Here is an 18,560-nt window from a genome sequence, read left to right on the forward strand (position 1 = left end):
AACAAAATGCTTCCAAAAGAACGTTTTTAAGGGGCTCACTCGCGCCCACTAAGAACTGAATGTCTCGACGGCGATACACACAAGCGTGCTCGGTGGCCACCGGACTGAATGTCTGCAGTTCTTGGCTGTGGTCAATTTAAAGGAGGCATGGAACCTTTGAGATCAAGAAGCAAAAGCAAGTACAACAATCTGCAAAAATGTGGAAGCATTTGTACCTGGCCACGATCAATTAAGATACGTCTGGTCACATCTGGCGTCACAAAGCAACGTGATGAAGCCGCGAGCCGGCGGCTTTGAGTGTCAATGAATAAACAGTGCAGTCTCGAAACAGACTTGAGAAATAACTACGCTTTCCGAGAATCTGAGCCATTTCCGAAAAATTAAGCCTATTCTACGAAATTGACGCAACTGCCAGCAGTTGACATCTTTCCTTCCCTTGCATCTGCAATTCACTGTCGCCCTACTATAATCTTTCTGTCCCGGTTAGCTCAGTTGTTAGAGCAGCTGCTTCGGTGAAACGGTGGTCTCAGGTTCAAACCCCTGACCGGTACGAACTTAACTGAGAAATTTCTGATTTTACAATAGCCTTCCTTTATAGGCTAAGTTAGCGCTTGGGTGGCGTAATTACTCCCTTATTACCAACATAAGAGGTATTGGAATCAAGATTTTATGCCATACTTTGAACCGCATCGAAATGTAAGTAATGGACAAAAGTCTTGCCAAGGCGACGTCCTCACGCGCATTCTACGCGGCGAAAATGGAGGCTGGTTGGTTAGTGTTCATCGTGCAGGGAACTGTGCAATACCATGAGCACATGAGCGTACAATTATTGTTAATTCGTACGGCTTTTGTTTTTAACCAGTTTGGACGCATTCCCTTTACAACGAGTGCATTCTCTCTACGTGACAGTAAACTGACACCCGAATGAATGCGGCACACTTTACCATAGAGGAAGTATGTGGTAGTACGCATCAAGAATGGGCGAGGATGCCACTCGCTTAATTTCAGGGCGAATAGAAACAGCAAAACTGCGGCTTCCTGCCCCACTCAGATAACTGTATAAATCAGACCTATTACAAGAATTCGATCCAAGAGGAAGAGCAGAATATATCTATTTACATATCTGCGAAAAACATTTAAAAACATTGAAGGCTTGTTTCTTTTACTCCAAAGGCCAGCATCTACCAGGTAATTTATTCACATAAAGACGAGAAAGAAAAAAGTGATGGCTCCTTTTGCTCCAGTAGACCAGAATGAACCAGGACATCAGTAGACCAGAATCTACATTGCATTATGAGCGCATAATCATCACGTCATTACCGTGTGTAGCCAATTCGCAATTAAGCCAAGCCGGAGACTGCTTCCGCAGCGCCGGTAAAGTGATCAAATGTTCAAGTTCACTATAACGCCGACTCAAGCAAGCGACTCGCACGTGCGCGTTGTGGCACGGTGGATAATTCTCAGAAAAGTGAGTGATGCCTTTGTAGATTGTCACCGAAAGTCATGCGCAGAATTTTCGCCGCACAAAGAAGCGACGCGTTGACGTTAGCCTGCAGCTCCCTGCGTGTACCGAAGCTACTGCTGATCGAATTTCAAAACAGTGCAACCAGCTACACCGTGATGTGTGTGGAACGGAACATTTTGTGCCCGACACTGAGGATGTGCGGAGCCCTGGCCCCAGGAGTGAAGATGCTGAACCTGGTACCTCAACGGTTTTTGTAGATTTAAGCGCTTATAACATGATCACGACCTTTGTCCTCAGGTTGATCATCATCATCATCATCATCATCATCAGCCCACTGCAGAGAAAATGCCTCGCCCATGCCTTTCCAATTAACCCTGTCCTTTGCCATCTGCATCCACCCTTTGCGCGTAAGCTTCTTAATCTAATCCGCCCACTTGACCTTCTGCCGCCCCTTGGTACGCTTTTTCTCTTAGAACCCACTCCGTTGCCGGTAAGGACCAACGGCTATATTGCCTTCGCATTACATGTCCTGCCCAAGCCTATTTCTTCCTTTTGATTTCGACTAGTATGTCATTAACCCTTGTTTGTTCTCTCACCCACTCTGCCCGCTTCCAGTCTCTTAACGTTACACCTATCATTTTTCTTTCCGTATCTCGCTGCTGTGTCCTTAACTTAGGCTCAACCCTTTTCGTGGGTCTATACGTTTCTGCCCCGGAGGTGAGTACCGGTAAGATGCAGCTGTTGTACACTTCTCTGATTGTGAAGCCGATCATGAAAGCGATGACGAGGACATAGCAACTTTTCGGACCAGCTTCAAACGTGGGCAATGGAAACTGGGTGTTCGCACTCCGCGGCCACGTCGCTTTTGGAAATGCTCAGTAGCCACAGGTGTTTTTGTTCCCGACGTAGGGCCGAGCAGGAGCCTATGCACAGCCGGGACCGAATTTGAATTCGCTTGCCAAGTGGCCCGCTATCACGTGCGAACACCAGTCGAAGTAAGAACCAATGGCTTTGAGACCTCTATCTAATCACCCACGGACATTGCACCGGCAACCGATGACAAGCTGTATTAATGCGGCTCTGTCTTGGATCCCTCTCCTTTTTGCTCTTGTTAACTTGAGAGCTTAGCGGTGAATAATAACCAATATTTACACACTCGCGTTCAGTGGCCTTCAGCTGGCTCATGGCCTGCTTGTCAATCAAATCCAGCAAGCCATGAGCCAGCTGGAAGCCACTGAAGGCGGGTGTAGCAACTGCTTGATATTCACCCCGAATATTTGCCACTTGTTTGAGTGCATTGACGCTGCAAAAAGCAAGAACCACACAAGGCGAACGTCTACGTAACAATAAGTATTCTATTGCGTGAAGAATACTTAACTGTTGTGCACTGATTTTATCTATGCAGGTAATGAGCTCATAATGACAATAATTTTTCACTCCATCACTTCGTTTACTCTGCACAACTTTAAAGTGCGTTTTTTCACACTGCACAGCAGTAATTCGGCTTTCGTTGTACATGAAAATAGAATGCCAGGCAGCACAAGGTGAAGGAGCAGGAACACGCAAGCGCGCCGAACTTGTCTGGAGCAGAATACTGGAAGCAATTATGTTATGTTTACAGAGAAAGCCAGTAAAACCACCAAAAGGCCTCTGCAGAGATGTTTCACTCATTGCACACTGTTGTAGCAAGATGGGAATGCTCTTCGACTGATCCAAAACAGCAGGAAAGGTGACTTAGGAGTGCCCACATGTTCAATCTCCAACTCTTCTGAAAACTTTCGAGTCAACAGTTCTGTGCAGCTTCTGAGTGGAGGCTAAGATGACCACTAATCCTTTTTTGTAGCTTTGTCACTGACCTTTTAAACTAGTTTACTGCCCGCTCTTTGCCAACAACTGCCATGCCACAGGACAACTAAACAGCATAAATCTCAAGGAATTTTAAAAAACCTGTAATGAGGCTGCTTTCCAGAGAGATTGCGTGATGGTAATCCCCACAAGTCTACAGATATTTTGGCAAGCTCCTGTGTAACGTAAAATTGTGATCTAACTATGGCTCCTTAGCCCCTTTCTTTTTCAAAGACAGCGAACTGGCCCCAACAACCGGAATTACTCCCTTGCTTCCTTCACGTGTTTGTTCCTGAAGGTCTGCCCTATTTGCTGCACTGATGGCGAATTCCAATCGCAAGCCCGGAGCGGTCTGCACGCTATATGACAGAGTGCCTGAATCCGGCGGAGAGCGCGAGAACTGAAATTGCGATTGCAGTACACTTGCTCTGGCTAGAGCATGTAGGTGGCGCTCGCGAACTGCTGGAGGAAGTGCCCGGCATTCCTAGCGCTTGCCCGCGCTTTTCGCGTGCGTCGTCGTCTGCTTTTGACCGTTGCGGCAAGAGGTGAACACTACACCCGCTGCCTTTCGAGATGGAGGTGACGCCTGAAATTTATGCTGTGCTGTCAGCCAGTTTTGCACAGCCGAGCGTGGACACGCACGGTAAGAGTTCTTTGACACTTTTATTGTAGAAAACAGTCGCGATTTGCCATTTTCATTCTTCCTGAGCAGAGCTGTAACTGCACGACTTTGAGTTTATGATAAGATCGATGCACGTTGCATGTTTTCGCGAGTAGTTTGCACGTAGTCATTCAGTCCACTACATCATTTGTATCAGGGAGTCGTACTACGGTTTCATTAAAATTGTTTTGTACATTTCAGCTCACGCAAGCAGCTGTAGTGAGGAGGACAAAAAAGAAGGGCTTCCCAGTCAAGGTAATTTTGGCGCGCTTTTTTAATCAGAAAAACAATATACGCAGTTAAGTTTGCAACTACTCTCTTGCTTTGCACGCGCAATATACGTGTATTCAATTTTTTACAGAAGCGGCTGGGGGAAGTAAAAGAAACAGTAATCGCAGTTAGTATGCACACATTATTTCGCACGAAAAGAAAAGGGTACAAAGCGTTTCCCAGTTACCCTTGGGACCCGTCCTTGAAAGCCGATCCGGTTCTTTTAGGAAAGGTTTCGAAATATGTACATCCTGGTGCAGCTTTTCCTTTATTTCGTTCCTTTTTATTGTCCAGCTTGCATTGTTTTCTATTTTCTTGCGGTTGAGCCGCGCTCTTTCCGTGCAGTGTTCGTACAAAGGTGATTCGTTCGTTTCGGGTAAATGAAAATATACGCACAGACTTTATCAACTAATTGAATCAGTGTATATTAGACGTAACAAAACTGTACAGATTGAACTGTAAAAAAAAACTGGGAGGTGCAATATCCTGGCCCGAAGCGACACATAGGCTATAACGGACGCGTAGTGCTGGGCTTGGAATTAATTCTCTGTTTCCGCTTCTGCTTGTACAGGTGGTCGAAATTATTCCGGAGCCCTCCACTACGGCACCTCTTCTTCCTTTCTTCTTTCACTCCCTCCTTTATCCCTTCCCTTACGGCGCGGTTCAGGTGTCCAACGATATATGAGACGGATACTGCGCCATTTCCTTTCCACCAAAAACCAATTATTCTGCTTGATTCAACGTCTCGTACATTTCGCAGTTTTTCACGCATGCATTTTTTATTTTCTTTCCATCTCAAGGTTGCGAGTGGACAAGCGGCGAAACAATATTAATGTTGGATTAATACGAGCAATATTTCCCTCAGATCGGACCTAAGAAAAAATTAAAAAAAGGAATGTTTTCTGCCATGGGAAAAAATATTTCAGAAACATTAGGCATAATTCGGACGGGAGAACAGTACTGCACCCGGTACAAAACCATTCTAAAAATAAAAAGTGCGACCAGCCAGCACAACCGAAAATCCGGAAACTCTCCCTGCGACCTTCCTTTCGAGGATGAGCTCGCGAAAATTAGATGGCTTGATGATAGCTTAGACCCTGAGGAAATTAGAGACAGCAGCGGAATTATCTACAAAAAATTTAAACGAAACGACAGCTCTTCTGAATACCCAGAAAGCCTGTCTACCAAAAATATTTACCTAAGTATAATTAAAAAAATAAGCTTTGAGAAATTATACTCAGGTGACTTATGAACTGATAAAAGCAGTATTCTTATCAGTACACTTATTAAAAATGCATATTTAAAAAATACGAGAAAAAATTATAGATATAATACACGACCGTCTTTGGGGGAAATATCATGCAAAGAGGGTCTCCCGCAATGTAAGAAGATTAATGGTTGAACAGCGCAGAAGGACGGGACATGCGGAAAAAAAAACACACAACACAGGCACTGACTCGCAACTGATTTTTATTAGGAGAAACTGCCCTTATAACGTTTTCTTTTTATAACTTTTTCGTTCAAGAAAAAAAACGCACCAAAAGTAAGTGAAAAAAACACTTTTACTCATCATACAAGTTAGGGAAAAAAACAGATTGCTGTGGTGCACCACCACATGAAGTTAGAATGATAAATGATGGTAGTTAGAAAAAAAGATGATCGTTTTAAAATTAGCTGGAAAGTTAGAGTAGATTAAATTTCGCATGCAGTTGCACCGCAGCGATGTGCTCCGTTTTTTGAACGTCATGTATGATGAGTAGTATCATTCCGCCTTGTTTTTTTATATTTGATGTTTGATGTGTTTTTTGCGGAAAGGAAACTTTATAAGGGCAGTTGATCCGAACAAAAATCAGTTGCGAGGCAGCGCTTATGTTGCGTGTCTCTCTTTTATGTGTCCTATCTTTCTGCATGGTTTGACAATGTGTCATTACCAACTCTCCCGAATCGCAGCTTTAAGTATCACGGAAAGATTGTCCAAATCAAAACATCACAACTGAAATCAGCCAAAATACAAAATGGTATTCGTTTTCTGTATGCAAATGACCTAATGAGCAAATTATTACCTCAATAGAATATCTACAGAGATTGGTTAAATCTCTGGTAACTGTACTAATATTGTGTCAAACACTAGCTCGTTGAGCAGCACTACACTAAGCAGTCAGGATAGCCATGGTAAAATATGAGAAGGCTAAAGCTCCTCTAACAAATTTTTGCCCCTCAGGAGCAGCTAAAGTGGACTAAATTTAGTTGAAGGCATCACCCTAAGCCTGGAGAACTGCATTTAGGTTGTCAATAATGAACCACATTATAAAGTGAGGATCACTACCAATGAAACATTAAAAATGCCCTATTGCACTTCTTATCCAGTGTCCAAAGCTGCCTTCCAAACGTCATATACATGCTGGAGTGTGCAATACTTAACAATTCTGGCTTGCTCTAGAGCTTCTCAAGCGGCACTGCTTCAAAACCCCTATAACTTTCCCGCACTATTAACCTGAAATATGATTTTTGATGCCTGTTGCTACAGAGTAGTGTAAAGGTAGGTCTTAACTGTGCAACTCCAATTTTGATAACCTGCTGCCACTTAGCAGAAGGGCCGGTCTCACCATGAGAACACTGCTTCAGAGTGCACATTTTAATTCGCTTCTACCTTTGCAGCATAGGCACCATGGGCCAACAAAGCAACTCGTAATGATCCCTTAACTAGAAGGCTACCATCTAATTTTAGTTTTTAGTAATTGGTGTGCACGGCCTGACAGATCTACGCAAAGGCTGCTACATACTGTACAGTGTGCTGGTGGAGAAGCTTAAAAGACTTGCAGGAACGTTGACACCTACTAATGCGCACTCTTACCGAGATCGAAGGCCACGATAATTATAGTTTTCCTTCTATGATTTTCCTCAGACAATTTGTAAAGACGCTGCTTGTGTACACATCGATACAGCTAACTTAAATGTCTATAGACACCATAAATTTGCTTGTGTGCTTCTTTCTTTGAAATGATGCGTTAGACATTAGTAATCAGAGACCAATCCCTGGTATTCCTGTGTTACCGCCAAATCATTTATGATTGAATTTTTTCTTGATGCTGTTTCAGTTTCAAGAATCGAACAAGGGCTTTGACCTGAAGGGGTGGTCTAAATATCCTGAAGCATAAAAAAATTTAAATACAATCACTACAACCACATCCATCACAAAAACCTCACAGCCATACGTTCGTGAGGCAGGGATTTAGCTACTAATGTGATCTCCTTTGGAGCAGCTAAAGTGGACTAAATTTAGTTGAAGGCATCACCCTAAGCCTGGAGAACTGCATTTAGGTTGTCAATAATGAACCACATTATAAAGTGAGGATCACTACCAATGAAACATTAAAAATGCCCTATTGCACTTCTTATCCAGTGTCCAAAGCTGCCTTCCAAACGTCATATACATGCTGGAGTGTGCAATACTTAACAATTCTGGCTTGCTCTAGAGCTTCTCAAGCGGCACTGCTTCAAAACCCCTATAACTTTCCCGCACTATTAACCTGAAATATGATTTTTGATGCCTGTTGCTACAGAGTAGTGTAAAGGTAGGTCTTAACTGTGCAACTCCAATTTTGATAACCTGCTGCCACTTAGCAGAAGGGCCGGTCTCACCATGAGAACACTGCTTCAGAGTGCACATTTTAATTCGCTTCTACCTTTGCAGCATAGGCACCATGGGCCAACAAAGCAACTCGTAATGATCCCTTAACTAGAAGGCTACCATCTAATTTTAGTTTTTAGTAATTGGTGTGCACGGCCTGACAGATCTACGCAAAGGCTGCTACATACTGTACAGTGTGCTGGTGGAGAAGCTTAAAAGACTTGCAGGAACGTTGACACCTACTAATGCGCACTCTTACCGAGATCGAAGGCCACGATAATTATAGTTTTCCTTCTATGATTTTCCTCAGACAATTTGTAAAGACGCTGCTTGTGTACACATCGATACAGCTAACTTAAATGTCTATAGACACCATAAATTTGCTTGTGTGCTTCTTTCTTTGAAATGATGCGTTAGACATTAGTAATCAGAGACCAATCCCTGGTATTCCTGTGTTACCGCCAAATCATTTATGATTGAATTTTTTCTTGATGCTGTTTCAGTTTCAAGAATCGAACAAGGGCTTTGACCTGAAGGGGTGGTCTAAATATCCTGAAGCATAAAAAAATTTAAATACAATCACTACAACCACATCCATCACAAAAACCTCACAGCCATACGTTCGTGAGGCAGGGATTTAGCTACTAATGTGATCTCCTTTTCCCTGCTCCCATTCTCCCATGAACTTTATAAAGATTACTCAACCATCTTATGGTATAGTTTTAATTCACTACAATGATTTGGGCAACCCAATTCAAGAAACGAAATGTGCGAAGCATGTACCTTGCCATGTACGTTAGGGACGACTTTAGCGAAATGATTCAAAAGCTCCCCTGCATACTGCGCTTCACTTTTTGTGCCATTAGGCATTGAAGGAATAATAACACTGAATGGAAATCTATAAAATTTTCAAACATCTCTGACAGAAGATCTGATTATAGCAGCGCGCGCAACCTTATAGCAAGAAGAAAGCAATCTCTGTGGGCTTCCGCCATTCCACATGTGAGAGACTACGCGGTCTTCTGTTAAATTCACAAAGAACAAACTGTACGTCTTTGACATTTCTCTCTGAGAGTTCCATGCAAACTTTGCTGCCAAGCTTTAAAGCTTTCGGGCCACAGAACCACAACACAAGCAATTTGTGTCCCGCACCTAGGCGAGCGAAGTGCGTGTAATCTAACTGGACATCCCTCACAAGGTCGCTTGGCTGCCCCTCTAAAAACTTCAACCAGTATGACACTGCCCCTGCGCCCAAAGTGGTGCTGGAGTACTGTCGAAAATCGGCTGTTCAGTGGCTTCTGGTGGGCAGCTGACTAGATCGGCAATACAATCTCAGCAACTGATCAGGCAGCGAGCATGTGCCAGGCTGCTTGGCTGAAGGCTGGCATCAAAGGTCGGGCCAAACTTCAGCGCTGTCGCAAAGCCAGCCGTCCCTCAAAAAGATTAACACAAACAGATGGCCCGATGTGGAGCCTACATGCACCTCCAGGCTACTTTTGCAACGGCATCTAAACACTGTGCTTTGGTTCCATTCATAGCTGTTACGATACATAAAGTTATTTTCGTGGTTTAACATCGAAGTTTGAAAAACAATTTTTTGCCAGCGCTATTATCAAGCTCTTTCTTCTCGAAGCCATGATCGCAGTTTTTGTGGTTATGGCTCAAGATTAGATGTAGAAAGGCATCCATGCGCCCACCCACCGGAGAAGCGCGCTCGCTTCCGCATGTGCTGCTTTCTCGAATTGTTTCGAGAACTCGACGCCATCGTGCTTCAAGGTGAGTCTGTGCCTGAAAAGAAATAGCGTTTTTGTGCCTGGGTGATAAATGAGCTTGTCAACCATACTAGGTATTCTGATTTTGTTTGTTCTTATCGGTTTCAAAACACTCTGGGATGTTGCAACCATGGCCGATCGCCCGTCGGCGCCTGTGCGCCTCTTGCTTTATTAACACGCACTTCCTTTATTAAAGCGCATTATCTTTTCGAACGGACGCAGCGGTGACATATTACGTCACCGCTTTGAGGGGGTGGCAGTTGTGTACTTAGACTTAGGCGCGCCAGCCAGCATCAGGTGGTACCGGTTTGGGCGCAGAGCAGGTGTTTCTTCTATGACGGCTCCAGCTGCTTGTGTGACATTAGACGATGCGGCGTTGCGCACAAAAACATGGATGTGTTCCCCAGTGCATAGGTGCATTGGATAGGCAGGCGCCGTTGTGTAGTTTGTGCTATCGTGCTGCAGTTGTGCTGCAATGTGTACCCGCAGCTTTGGGGTCAAGCTTGGGGAGCTCGTGTGGCGTGCTATCCAATACTTCAGCTTCTACTTTGGTCTCATCACATCTGAGTGTGAATAGCCCTTTGTGCGTAACTTTCACTCTGTCGTGATTTAAAATACAGGTTGCACATCATCACATTTTGAATTAGCAAGCATAGAATTGATACTAAGTTCTTGCGGGCCGGTCGCCCAGAACCGCTTCAGGCATACACATTGTTATCACTATCTAGGTGCTTTTAAACACGATGCGCTTGCAGGGTGCAAATCTAGCTGACTCAAGCCAATGAATTAAGCCTTTTCTCTTCTGTATGGAGGCAGATTATGAGGTAAATTTGCGCTTGCTAGGTTTATAAAAAGCTCCCTTGATAGCGCTTTTACTAGTGTGTTTCACGGCAACCGTGAAGTCCTATGTAAAGTTCAACCGGCATGAGTTGGTTAAACACTATATATATATATATATATATATATATATGTGTGTGTGTGTGTGTGTGTGTGTGTGTGTGTATAGCAGGCCATTAACACATGAAAACCATCTGCACCTGTCTTCAGCCTTTGATATATATCGTATTGTTGGCTGCCAGATTACGGCCGGTAGCTACTGTAGGACTCGTGACTACTGTGCAAATTACTGCACAGTTGAGTGCTTTGTCAGCTGCTGCATTTTTTTACTGCCATTCACGCTCTATGGGCATTGAAGGAAAGGTTCCCTTACTTGCTTCAGACACGCACTATTGAGGCTCCCCTAGTTTACAACGTATATATCGTTGTTTCCTTACCTAGGCTACTATGCAGATTTCTCATGAAAATATTTTAGTTGCATCGTTCGTCACAAACTGTATTGTCGACTTGTTGGCATGATTATCAGCTGCGCCTGCCCCTTCCAATGTTTGCAATATAGTGTGCCAAAAACATGTGGGCGAATGTAGTGCAATTCTAGGTCTTCAAGGAGCTCAGCAGATGTATTTAAAATAAAAATAGCACCTATGCAAGTGCTGCTTATAACGACATTTTGATTTGGTTACCTGAATAGAGAATAGATAAAGAGGAATTGTTTTACGGACCGTTTAGCAATCGCGAAAACAAAGTTTCTTATTATTTATTGCCACTGAATTTAACTAAGGGCATTGTCTACAGCAACCATCCAATGCTAGCGTTTTCAGCGTTGTAATGTTATCAAGAAGGACACCTACCAGTTATATCCGATGCTTCTCAATAGCAGTCCGTGTCATCGCTTTCTAAGGTCAGGCTGGAACAGTGTAGTCATCTTCAGTCATGCCACGGTATAGCTTCGAGTAGAATAAAAAATATACAACCTTATATTGAAATAAAGGGGCTATTATTCACCCTTCACTTGTAATTTACGTTGCTTCCGATATGTTATTCGGTAGGGAGTCTATTCTAATGGTAGCGAGTCTATTCTAATTGTACTCTTCAAGGGAAATGCACTTGCTTTTCCTGATGCTTCGAACACGAACAGTATCAATGTGGCTGAGTGCTGCTTGCAAACGATCACTGTCATGTGTAAGCAGCAACATAGTGCCGTCTTAGGCAAGTATTTCCGACTGCTTTGGTGAGCATCTGTGGCCGCAGCACCGTGTACGTAGCCTCATTCTGTTATTTAACTTCATCAACTAGCAGAAGAGCACACGGCACAAGTGTCATACAACATAGAAATGAAGCGAAGATTTATTTAGAACAGAAGTGTTGTAATGCTTCATCTCGTGAAAATATATTGTTTTGTTGGTGCTATCTTCCTAGTCCGAAAGCCGTGCTATTTTAGAGCTGCGGTCGTGGCTGCCATCAAATTCTGGGGTTCTATTTTCTGCACATACTCAGCTATTCTGGACCGAAGGATTTCTGAGCTGGAAACCGTTTATGAACGCAATTTTTAACGCGTTTTTTTCTATTCGAATTTTTCTATAGTATTTTATGGCAGCCTTAACCATTTGATGCTATCGCTGGAGACACTTTAAAAGAAAGATTTTGCTACATATTTGTATAATGGACCATTACCTTAAAAGTTTCCGCGGCTGTGTCTAACAATTTTCAAATTTTCTAAATATTTGCCTAAGAAATTTGGACTTTGTGTGGTCATTCTTTCCATCATCAATACATTTGACAATGGCCAAAGTACTCGACTCGTTAGTGGACTAATCGCCACAAAAATGTAGTCATTTCCATATTGCCTATCTAGGTCATTGAAAGACTAAGGCATGCAGGCTACATCATGAATTAGGGTTGACCAATCTCCAGAACCGAAGACTTTTATTCATGAACGCATATCTAAAAGCGCATATTTATTTCCAGGCTCTAAATGCGCGACTATCATGCAATGACTAAATTTAAAGAGTACAGAGACCTATATAATTTTAGCCGCATGTTTCCTTTTCTTTAATTATGCTAAAATCATTAGAATACATTGTTCACCACGGTGGTTTTTTTTGCCTACAGCCACTAAATAATTAGTTACTAAATTTCTTCTCTCATACTGTTTTGTTTTATCAACCGAACGATGGCTTTGAGGGAAAAGGATATTTTAGTTTATGTGAGGCATGAAAAAAGTTTAATATTGAATATAATCGCTGGTTAGTTTGTTCTCATTTCGGCTCTTGACGCTGGCTTTTCAAAGAATTTTAGTTAATTAAAACTACCAGACTCTTGAGCAATCCTTAATAAATAGACCCCAGTAGCACAAGGTGGCGGGCCCATGCGGGCCCGACATGGGCAATGAGGGCTGGTGGCTGCCCGCAATAAACCTACATGGGTCCCTCGTAGGCTCAATGCTGGCAAAAAAGTTTTGGGTTGCCCATTTTATGCCTGAGTGGGCCCCTCGTCAGCTACGCATGGGCTTAAAAAGAGCGGCCAGCCCACCTGGGTCCTACCACAGAAACATGCGGGCAACAGTGCGGGCTCTATCATGGCGAAGTGTGGGCAGCCCCTCTTGGGGCTGCCCCTGCAGCGCCTTGGGGGAACCACGGTGGTTTTGTGTGGGCAGAGAGATAGTATTCCCGCCTTCGCCCTACATGGGTCCTGTGTGGAAAATACAGGGGCTAAACTTTGGGCTGCACAGCGGCGAAGCGTTGTAGGCATGCACTTTGGGCTGTCTGAGCAACGCCTACATTGGTCCCGCATGGGCTAGGCGTGGGCACATTTGTCATTTCCGCATATTCCCCGCGCCTCTATCCTAAACAGGGTATGAAAGGGCTAAGTATGGGCTGTATGCATGCCACCACAGATACATGCGGGCAACAGTGCGGGCTCTATCATGGTTCAGTGTGGGCAGCCCCTCTTGGGGCTGCCCGTGCAGCGCCTTGAGGGAGCCACGGTGGTTTTGTGTGGGCAGAGAGATAGTATTCCCGCCTTCGGCCTACATGGGTCCTGTGTGGAAAATACAGGGGCTAAACTTTGGGCTGCACAGCGGCGAAGCGTTGTAGGCATGCAGTTTGGGCTGTCTGAGCAACGCCTACGTTGGTCCCGCATGGGCTAGGCGTGGGCACGTTTGTCATTTCCGCATCTTCCCCGCCTTTATCCTAACCAGGGTATGGAAGGGCTAAGCATGGGCTGCATGCAGTTCGTGTGCATAAAATATGGGGTTACATAATGGTGAAGTGCGGGCAAACCCAATAGAGGCGGCCCCTGCAGCACCCTCAAGGATCCAAGGAGGCTAGCTGCGTGTGGGCAAACATACAATATTCCCGCCTACAGCCTACAAAGGCACTGCGTAGAAAATACGTGGACGGCGCATGGGCCTATATCAGCCATTCCCACACATTCCCTACATGTCTGGTAGAAAAGCGCTATGTGTGGACTAGGCAGTGGCAAAATGTGTGTGCGTGAACCTGGGCTATACGACGGTGAATTGCGGGCAACCGCGACGGGGGCTTGCCGTGCATCACTCTGACGACACTGTGTGTGGAAGCAGGAGTATATTTCAGCCTGTAGCCTTCGTAAGTCCTGCGTCGATTATTCTGGTGTTTGCGGTGCAGAAACATCACGCGTAATGTTACCGATCGTTTCCCGGCGACACCTATGGACATGTAGTTCCACTTACATTAGCCTGGCTGCATATCCTACATTACATGTAAAAGGGCTGCATGGGTACCACAGCGATGGAGCATGGGCGCATGGGTGAAGTGCAGGCATATATATATATATATATATATATATATATATATATATATATATATGCTCAGTATATGGGCTGCCACTCAGCACGTTGATGAAGCCAGACGAATGTGGGCAAATAGCTTGCATTCCCGCCTTCAAGCTAAATATATTCTGCATAGAATATGCAATTAAGCATGTAATTTAAGTTATATGCGCTTCAAAATGGCAAAGCATATAGGTAGACGAATTCCGGCTGCCAGCAATAACTGAGGCGGTGCCCTCTTCCGACCTATACCCTGGTACAAATGGTTCTTGTCAGTTTTGTTGGAGGTCATTTGATAATTTGAACTTTTTATGGTTCCTTGGTGTTCGATTTAATGAGATTTTGCAGTAATACACATTTTGTTGAAATCTACAATAGCACCTTTGAGATTAACCTTTTTTTTTTTTGAAGTTGAGTAAAGCAGACTTGTTCTGCAGATCATATCTTTGTAGCATAAGGCGAAATGTGGTTTACGAGAAACTTAGTGCTGTGCTAAAAAATATGCAGTGAAAGCTCTTTAATCCGGTCGGCAAAAGACCAGAAAGAAAAGAGAAAAGCTAAGAAAACAATTTGTAAAGTTGTTCTGCAAGAAGCTGAAACATTGTCGCTTGCTTTTGACATGAAAACTGCACGGCAATGATGGACGGAGGCGCGGAGCGCCTTAGTCTAGCTGCAATTTTGTAACAGTTTGCAGTATATATTTACCATGACGCCACGCTAATAGCCACGCGCCAGCGCCTACCCAAGCAGCACGCCAATATCGGGCCACCGTTGGCATATCATTGGCGAAAATTGGCGCGAATATCGGCCCTTCATTGGCATTTAGGCAAATCGCAACTCTTTCCAAGCATGGCCCAACATTCCCGCCAAGATTGGGCCGATGTTCAGCCAATCTGAATGCCAAGAATGGCCCAAACATCACTGCCAATATAGGGCCCAATATGGCCGAATAGTGGCTCCAATATGGCCGAATAGTGGCTCCAATATGGCCGAATAGTGGCCCCAATATGGCCGAATAGTGGCTCCAATATGGCCGAATAGTGGCCCCAATATGGCCGAATAGTGGCCTTTCAGATACCGGCATATCCTGGCTACCTCTAGGCATTTCCATTATTTTCCGAGACCAGTGCAGAATTATCGCATGCATTTAGAGGTCCCGTCCGTGGCTTTCAATACCGTGCGACTTCTAGCTGTATATATATGCAATTGGTTCGAACTCCCATTAAAATTTCAAAACTGCATGCAGTATTTTCATTGCATATGTATTTTGATTTGCAAACAATATTTCATGCACATTTTTTACTTAATGTCCTGCAGCTACCAAATGAATCAAGCAAACAGGAATTTCAGAAAAATGTTTTTTTATTTCTCATGTGCCCGTGGGGCAATAACCCATGTGGCAAGGGTGCTACGTGGGGTGGCTGGGCGTGACGAGGAGGCTGTGGGGGGGGCAGGGGAAGGGGCAGAGCTTGGGTGGAGGGTGGCTGGGCGTGAGGAGGAGGCTGTGGGGGGGGCAGAGCTTGGGTGGACCCCTGAGGGGGACAGGATGGCCATGCCTGGAGGGGTTGCAGGGCAGGAGGCTGAGGGCGCGCCTGGGCAGGGTGCTGACCCAGCACAGGGGTTAGCAGGTGGCGCTTGAGCGTGAGACTCAGGAGGCTCTAAAGTTTGGGCATAGCGCCTCTTTCGGCCGCCCCCTCGGTCGCACGCACCGGGCAGCCACCTGCCAATAAAACCCTGTGCTGCCAGGATGTCGACACCCTGCCTCTCGCAGATGGCATCTGTGCAAGGTGAGTGTGCATTAAGACCAAGAAATGCAACTTTTAAAACGATACACTTCCTGCAAGCATATGGAAATCCAAGTTCATGATTTGACACAGAAAAACCACACGTTACTGACACGCAAGGTATCCCAACAAACAACACAAGTACTGTACAGTAGTGAAATGCAAAAAAAATGAGCTATCATGAAGGCACTGCAGTCAACGTCAAAGTGGCCATTGCAGGGAAGTTCATGACAACGGATTACAATATGACAAATGGAAATGATTGGTTTGATTGAGGGCATCTGCTGCTTCTTTATGAAGTTTTATGACTAAGACCCCCAAACTAATCACATAAACACAGCAACAGAATATTCATCAGCTGTTATAAAAAATTACAGTAAGATACAGCAAGAAAATAGCTTGGAAAAACTTGTACATGTTTAAAAGCAGGAATCTCAATATTTCTAAATTAAAAGCTACAGCAATTCAAAATCAGGTATACCTGTTGCCACAATCTGTAATGTTTGTTTTATTTCTATTGGTCCGTCTTTAAAAGGTTGTGGCTTTCTAGTGGCATAGGCCAAGGGAAACAATAACAGAACCAAAACCACAATCCAGAACCAAAAAAAGAAATTAAAGGAAACAAACTGCTACTCGCCGGGAAAACACACTGCAACTAGTTAGTAGGAATGAGATAGAGCTGTGAAAGTGTCAAGTAGCAAATTTTATCACCGCTTAGGTTCAGTACTTCTATTAAGAATTACTTGCAGCAGGCATATTTATACAAACAGTGGTCATTTTCAAAGCACACGTTTTGAAATATCCACCAACTAGGTCTCCTTTAAGGCAAAACAGAACTTCTACCAAGGCCTGTTTAGGCTCATACTTCAAAAAAATAGATTCTCATCCTATCCTCTCACTGCATTCTCGTCTTTTCAGGCTCTTCATATACAAGTAAAGAAAGCGAAAAGCCTTACGATCGCTAGTTGCTTCCTCCACATCCTCAAGGTCACCTGCAGTGGAGGCCGAACCAGCCGGGCAGCCCGCAGTGCAATTTGCACCAGCTGGTGTGGCCGCCTCCATTGAGTGGCTGCTAAGCAGGGCTGAAGTTGGACACGAACATGAAGCATTAGTGTTGATGCAGGAAGAACGGAAAAATTACTCAGTATAACACAGGTAATGCTACACAGATAATGCCAAAATGCTACATCAGCACTTCTGCTGAAAGGATACATATATATACACCGTAACTGCCTCGTACAGAATTAGCATTAAGCATTTATGAGCTCCCATTCATTAAGACCATGCTTGTTCAGGGTGTCATCTCATTCTACCAGATTTAGTAATTTAAACTGCTCCTTTATTCTGGCGGACCCTCAAAAACACAAAAAGCCTTAACGAAGCTGTATGCTGCCCCAGCTGGTATCATGCTGCAAATTTGAAAGCACAAGAACAACTTGAATGAGAGAACCGCAGAGTTGAGTTGCATGCTACAGGTGGGATTAGCCTTGCTTATTCTGCTGGCAATTGATTACATTCTGATGAATTACAATTTTAAAATTCTCTCCTGCCTTTGGCAGTTACATTGTGCAAGTCAATGCTGACTATGACTTCACAGGTGGGCTGTTAATGAAAAATGTTTATAAACCCAGTTGTGAGCAGCGTTTGTCCCATCCAGTCCTCTTGTCCCTGTCTTCTGTGCACTTTTAAATTTTCAGTACAAAAACTATATTCTACCTTCCATCCTTTGCTTGAAAACAATGAAATGCTAAACTTCATGACTCAATTTTTACAGTACCTCACTACAATTGCTCTTCTCGGCAAACCTATCGTTGCAATGTTTTTTTAGGTGCCTTTTAAAATTGCCAGTCTCGCCAATGTAGACACTGTCACATTCGGAACACGGGACGCCGTAAACAACGCCCGGGTACATTTTTCTCAGAAAGAACGTCTGACATCAATCACCGCCCAAGCAGCACGCCAATATCGGGCCACCGTTGGCATATCATTGGCGAAAATTGGCGCGAATATCGGCCCTTCATTGGCATTTCGGCAAATCGCAACTCTTTCCAAGCATGGCCCAACATTCCCGCCAAGATTGGGCCGATGTTCAGCCAATCTGAATGCCAAGAATGGCCCAAACATCACTGCCAATATAGGGCCCAATATGGCTCCAGTATGGCCGAATAGTGGCTCCAATATGGCCGAATAGTGGCTCCAATATGGCCGAATAGTGGCCCCAATATGGCCGAATAGTGGCCTTTCGGATACCGGCATATCTTGGCTACCTCTAGGCATTTCCATTATTTTCCGAGACCAGTGCAGAATTATCGCATGCATTTAGAGGTCCCGTCCGTGGCTTTCAATACCGTGCGACTTCTAGCTGTATATATATGCAATTGGTTCGAACTCCCATTAAAATTTCAAAACTGCATGCAGTATTTTCATTGCATATGTATTTTGATTTGCAAACAATATTTCATGCACATTTTTTACTTAATGTCC

This window comes from Amblyomma americanum, chromosome 1 (assembly GCF_052857255.1).
Source record: "Amblyomma americanum isolate KBUSLIRL-KWMA chromosome 1, ASM5285725v1, whole genome shotgun sequence".
Lineage (NCBI taxonomy): Eukaryota > Metazoa > Arthropoda > Arachnida > Ixodida > Ixodidae > Amblyomma > Amblyomma americanum.